The sequence below is a fragment of the Oncorhynchus masou genome, chromosome 7 (assembly GCF_036934945.1).
Source record: "Oncorhynchus masou masou isolate Uvic2021 chromosome 7, UVic_Omas_1.1, whole genome shotgun sequence".
Lineage (NCBI taxonomy): Eukaryota > Metazoa > Chordata > Actinopteri > Salmoniformes > Salmonidae > Oncorhynchus > Oncorhynchus masou.
The window spans coordinates 4,343,660-4,349,975 of record NC_088218.1 but is presented as its reverse complement, the minus strand read 5'-3'; the positions used below and the strand labels follow the sequence as shown (position 1 = coordinate 4,349,975).

Below are 6,316 nucleotides of genomic sequence, written 5' to 3'. Positions count from 1 at the left end.
AAACACTGTGTTAACAGGGGAGTGATACAATGTGGGTTTTCTCCAGTGGGTCCCTCCCACATCACCCATTGGCTGCCTGTTACAGTGAAGTCACAATCTGTGGTTTGTCTGCTGTTGCTATTGGGGAAACTGGAACAACAGCCCTCAACTGAGTAAATACATGTCCAATATTTATTTGAGTGGTAGATCAGTTCTGTATATGCCGTTGGTCACTGTAGCTACTGTTTTCAGGTGAAACAGCGCCCGTTGATTAGGAAGCTGGGGGTAGCTTGTTCTATCCCAAATCAAGTGTTAGGGCTGCCGTTGATTAGGAAGCTGGGGGTAGCTTGTTCTCTTCCAAATCAAGTGTTAGGGCTGCCGTTGATTAGGAACCTGGGGGTAGCTTGTTCTATCCCAAATCAAGTGTTAGGGCTGCCGTTGATTAGGAAGCTGGGGGTAGCTTGTTCTCTTCCAAATCAAGTGTTAGGGCTGCCGTTGATTAGGAACCTGGGGGTAGCTTGTTCTGTCCCAAATCAAGTGTTAGGGCTGCCGTTGATTAGGAACCTGGGGGTAGCTTGTTCTCTTCCAAATCAAGTGTTAGAGCTGCCGTTGATTAGGAACCTGGGGGTAGCTTGTTCTCTTCCAAATCAAGTGTTAGGGCTGCCGTTGATTAGGAACCTGGGGGTAGCTTGTTCTCTTCCAAATCAAGTGTTAGAGCTGCCGTTGATTAGGAAGCTGGGGGTAGCTTGTTCTGTCCCAAATCAAGTGTTAGGGCTGCCATTGATTAGGAACCTGGGGGTAGCTTGTTCTGTCCCAAATCAAGTGTTAGGGCTGCCATTGATTAGGAACCTGGGGGTAGCGTGTTCTGTTCCAAATCAAGTGTTAGGGCTGCCGTTGATTAGGAAGCTGGGGGTAGCGTGTTCTGTTCCAAATCAAGTGTTAGGGCTGCCATTGATTAGGAACCTGGGGGTAGCGTGTTCTGTTCCAAATCAAGTGTTAGGGCTGCCGTTGATTAGGAAGCTGGGGGTAGCGTGTTCTGTTCCAAATCAAGTGTTAGGGCTGCCGTTGATTAGGAAGCTGGGGGTAGCGTGTTCTGTTCCAAATCAAGTGTTAGGGCTGCCGTTGATTAGGAAGCTGGGGGTAGCGTGTTCTGTTCCAAATCAAGTGTTAGGGCTGCCGTTGATTAGAAAGCTGGGGGTAGCGTGTTCTGTCCCAAATCAAGTGTTAGGGCTGCCGTTGATTAGGAAGCTGGGGGTAGCGTGTTCTGTTCCAAATCAAGTGTTTGGGCTGCCGTTGATTAGGAAGCTGGGGGTAGCGTGTTCTGTCCCAAATCAAGTGTTAGGGCTGCCGTTGATTAGGAAGCTGGGGGTAGCTTGTTCTGTCCCAAATCAAGTGTTAGGGCTGCCGTTGATTAGGAAGCTGGGGGTAGCGTGTTCTGTCCCAAATCAAGTGTTAGGGCTGCCGTTGATTAGGAAGCTGGGGGTAGCGTGTTCTGTCCCAAATCAAGTGTTAGGGCTGCCGTTGATTAGGAAGCTGGGGGTAGCTTGTTCTGTTCCAAATCAAGTGTTAGGGCTGCCGTTTATTAGGAAGCTGGGGGTAGCGTGTTCTGTTCCAAATCAAGTGTTAGGGCTGCCATTGATTAGGAAGCTGGGGGAAGCGTGTTCTGTTCCAAATCAAGTGTTAGGGCTGCCGTTGATTAGGAAGCTGGGGGTAGCGTGTTCTGTTCCAAATCAAGTGTTAGGGCTGCCATTGATTAGGAACCTGGGGGAAGCGTGTTCTGTTCCAAATCAAGTGTAATGAAGGCCGTTGTAATGATGGTGATCAAGTCTGATAAACAATGCTTCTGTTGTTCCTGTCATTCTCCTGTCATTGGTTGATCCTGGGCGTTATGCTGTATCTCTGACGTCCCCTCCTACTTTCTCCCCCTCCCTCTCTGTCTCTCCTTCTCTCACAGGTGTCCAGCCTCCCTTCATCACCTCCACCACCACCTCAGGCCTGCAGTCTCCCTCTCTCCCCCCTCTCACCCCATTCTGTCCCCCCTGGAAGAGGACAACATCCTACCCCAGACCACCCTAGTTCCAACTAGACTACAATCCAACATCCTTCCACTCCACCCCTCCCCAAACAGACGAGGGGGAGAGAGGAGCTTCGCCCTCCCTCCCTCTCTCTCCCCCCTCCCAACATGCAGCCTCAGGGCCTGTATGTAAGAGCCATGGTACAGCCCATCCCTAGATTGAAATCTTGAACCACTCCAGTTGTACTCCACTGAGTAATGAAGTGAAGTGAAATGTTCTGATGTGAAACTGGGCTGGACCAGCGCTGACCGGACAGGAGAGAACAGGATGTGACCTCAGCATCAGCCCACCTCACTTCCTCTTCATCTCAACTAATAGGAAGACTGGATCACAGGCCTCAAATTCCACAATCACTCAATCAAACTTTATTTATAAAAAGCCTTTTTTCCAGCAACATTTCTCACAAAGTGCTTTACAGTAGTCACCTTAGTAAACCTATTTCTGACCTCCAGAGAGCAGGCAACAGGGAAACCTCCTTACAAGTGGAGATGTGTTAGCTGACCTCTGACCTGTGTCTGGGCTTGGCTGCTTGTTGGATCCAGGCTGTAGTATTGAATCTAGTGGCTTCTACTGACCGTAGCTAGGGCGTCAGCTTCTAGAATGTTCTATTAGGTTCTAGTACGTTCTAATAGGTTCTAGTATGTTCTGTTATGTTCTATTAGATTATAATATGTTCTCTTAGGTTCTAGTATGCTCTATTAGGTTCTAGTATGTTATATTAGGTTCTAGTAGGCTCTAGTATGTTCTGTTATGTTCTATTAGATTATAATATGTTCTCTTAGGTTCTAGTATGCTCTATTAGGTTCTAGTATGTTCTATTAGGTTCTAGTAGGCTCTACCAGGCTGTCTCTGGCCCTGTGCTGTGGCCTCCTGGCCTGTGGCCCTCCTCTCTAGCTCCAGCTTTGGGCGAGGCCCACGGTTCTCCCCCCTCCCCTGCTCAACCTCCACCATTCGCCCCTCCCTCGCCACGGCTGTCCTCCCCCCCGCCCCCGCCCCACCCTTCCTCCCCCTCCCATCACCACCACTCCCCCCATCATCACCATCACCCCCACCCCTCTCAACCCCCATCTCACCTCCCATCTCAACCCCAATCCCCTCCTCCCTCCTCCCCTGTGGTCACCATGACGACCACTCCCACTGCTCGTGAGCATCTCCTGGTGGTGAGGAGGCGCAACCCCCATATGCGCTACACTCTCAGCCCTGAAAACCTGCGCTCCCTCTCAGCCCAGGGCGGTGATGGCATTGGCCCTAGGGGTCACGGCGGGGAAAGGTCAGCTGGTGAACGGTCAGGGGTCGGAGGTCATGGAGAGGGTCATGGCGGCGGACTACAAAGGGCCAATAGCGACACGGACCTGGTGACCTCAGAGAGCAGGTCATCGCTGACTGCGTCGACATACGAGTTCACGATGGGGCGGGGCCAAAACCTGGTCATCAACTGGGACATCAAGGAGGAAGTGGACGCCACGGACTGGATCGGACTCTACCATATCGGTGAGACACAGGGGGAGGACTAGACCATCTTCAGAGGAAGAAGGGGTAGGGGGGTCAAGTTGTGTCAAGTTTTCCTTTATTGTCCCATTCCCAGATTTTAAAAACACACAAATCAATCATAGAACAAGATCCTCAATGGAGACCAAGGACGGGGAAGAGAGGAGGGAGGGAGGGAGATAGGAAGAGAGGGGAGGGAGGGAGGTAGTAAGGATGAGGGGGGAGGGAAGCAGGATGAGAGGTAGGATGAGAAGGGGAAGGAGGGATGATGAGAGGGAGGGAGGAAGGGGGGGGTAGGGTGGTGGGAGGAAGAGAGGGGAGTGGGAGGTAGGATGAGAGGGAAGAAGAGGGGGGAGGGAGGATGAGAGGGGGATGTAGGGAGGTAGGATGAGAGGGTGAGGATGGAGGGGAGGGAGGGTGGAAGAGGAGGGACAGACAGGAGTGTATATATATATGTGTATATTAGCTACAGTGCATTCAGAAAGTATTCAGACCCCTTGACTTTTTCAAATCAAATTATATTTGTCACATGTGCCGAATACAATAGGTGTACGTAGACCTTACAGTGAAATGCTGAATACAACAGGTGTAGTAGACGTTACCGTGAAATGCTGAATACAACAGGTGTAGGTAGACCTTACCGTGAAATGCTGAATACAACAGGTGTAGGTAGACCTTACCGTGAAATGCTGAATACAACAGGTGTAGGTAGACCTTACCGTGAAATGCTGAATACAACAGGTGTAGGTAGACCTTACCGTGAAATGCTGAATACAACAGGTGTAGGTAGACCTTACCGTGAAATGCTGAATACAACAGGTGTAGGTAGACCTTACCGTGAAATGCTGAATACAACAGGTGTAGGTAGACCTTACAGTGAAATGCTGAATACAACAGGTGTAGGTAGACCTTACCGTGAAATGCTGAATACAACAGGTGTAGGTAGACCTTACCGTGAAATGCTGAATACAACAGGTGTAGGTAGACCTTACCGTGAAATGCTGAATACAACAGGTGTAGGTAGACCTTACCGTGAAATGCTGAATACAACAGGTGTAGGTAGACCTTACCGTGAAATGCTGAATACAACAGGTGTAGGTAGACCTTACCGTGAAATGCTGAATACAACAGGTGTAGGTAGACCTTACCGTGAAATGCTGAATACAACAGGTGTAGGTAGACCTTACCGTGAAATGCTGAATACAATAGGTGTAGGTAGACCTTACCGTGAAATGCTGAATACAACAGGTGTAGGTAGACCTTACAGTGAAATGCTGAATACAACAGGTGTAGGTAGACCTTACCGTGAAATGCTGAATACAATAGGTGTAGGTAGACCTTACCGTGAAATGCTGAATACAACAGGTGTAGGTAGACCTTACCGTGAAATGCTGAATACAATAGGTGTAGGTAGACCTTACCGTGAAATGCTGAATACAACAGGTGTAGGTAGACCTTACCGTGAAATGCTGAATACAATAGGTGTAGGTAGACCTTACCGTGAAATGCTGAATACAACAGGTGTAGGTAGACCTTACCGTGAAATGCTGAATACAATAGGTGTAGGTAGACCTTACCGTGAAATGCTGAATACAACAGGTGTAGGTAGACCTTACAGTGAAATGCTGAATACAACAGGTGTAGGTAGACCTTACTGTGAAATGCTGAATACAATAGGTGTAGGTAGACCTTACCGTGAAATGCTGAATACAACAGGTGTAGGTAGACCTTACCGTGAAATGCTGAATACAATAGGTGTAGGTAGACCTTACCGTGAAATGCTGAATACAACAGGTGTAGGTAGACCTTACAGTGAAATGCTGAATACAACAGGTGTAGGTAGACCTTACCGTGAAATGCTGAATACAACAGGTGTAGGTAGACCTTACAGTGAAATGCTGAATACAACAGGTGTAGGTAGACCTTACCGTGAAATGCTGAATACAACAGGTGTAGGTAGACCTTACCGTGAAATGCTGAATACAACAGGTGTAGGTAGACATTACCGTGAAATGCTTACTTACAAGCCCTTAACCAACCATCCAGTTTTAAGAAAAATAAGTGTTAAGTGAAAAATATAAAATAAAAGATAATAACAAATAATTGGTCATGTGTGGCTCAGTCGGTAGAGCATGGCGCTTGCAACGCCAAGCGTCGTGGGTTCGATTCCCGCTGGGGCCACCCATATGTAAAAGTAGTGGCCCCAGCCGACTTGTAAGTCGCTTTGGACAAAAGCGTCTGCTAAATGGGATATATTATATATTAATAATTAAATAGCAGCAGTAAAATAACAGTAGGAAGGCTAAATACAAGGGGTACCGGTACAGAGTCAACGTGTGGGGACACAGGTTACTTGAGGTAATATGTACATGTAGCTAGAGTCACTATGCATAGATAATAAACAGAGAGTAGCAGCAGCGTAAAAGAGGTGGGGAGGAGGAGAGGAGAAGAGGAGGAAGGGGAGAGGAGGGAAGGACAGGAGAGGAGGAGAGGAGAAGAGGAGGAGGGGAAGAGGAGGGACAGACAGGAGAGGAGAAGAGGAGGAGGGGAAGAGGAGGGAAGGACAGGAGACGAGAAGAGGAGGAGGGGAAGAGGAGGGACAGACAGGAGAGGAGAAGAGGAGGAGGGGAAGAGGAGGGAAGGACAGGAGACGAGAAGAGGAGGAGGGGAAGAGGAGGGACGGACAGGAGAGGAGAAGAGGAGGAGGGGAAGAGGAGGGAAGGACAGGAGAGGAGGGGAGGGGAAGAGGAGGGACAGACAGGAGGGGAAGGGAA

The 6,316-nt window shown here is 49.0% G+C and overlaps 1 pseudogene; it reads left to right on the top strand.

The window, feature by feature from the left end:
• Positions 1 to 3,079: 3,079 nt before the first annotated feature.
• Positions 3,080 to 6,316, top strand: part of LOC135542918 (E3 ubiquitin-protein ligase HECW2-like) — a 50,845-nt pseudogene continuing 47,608 nt past the window's right edge.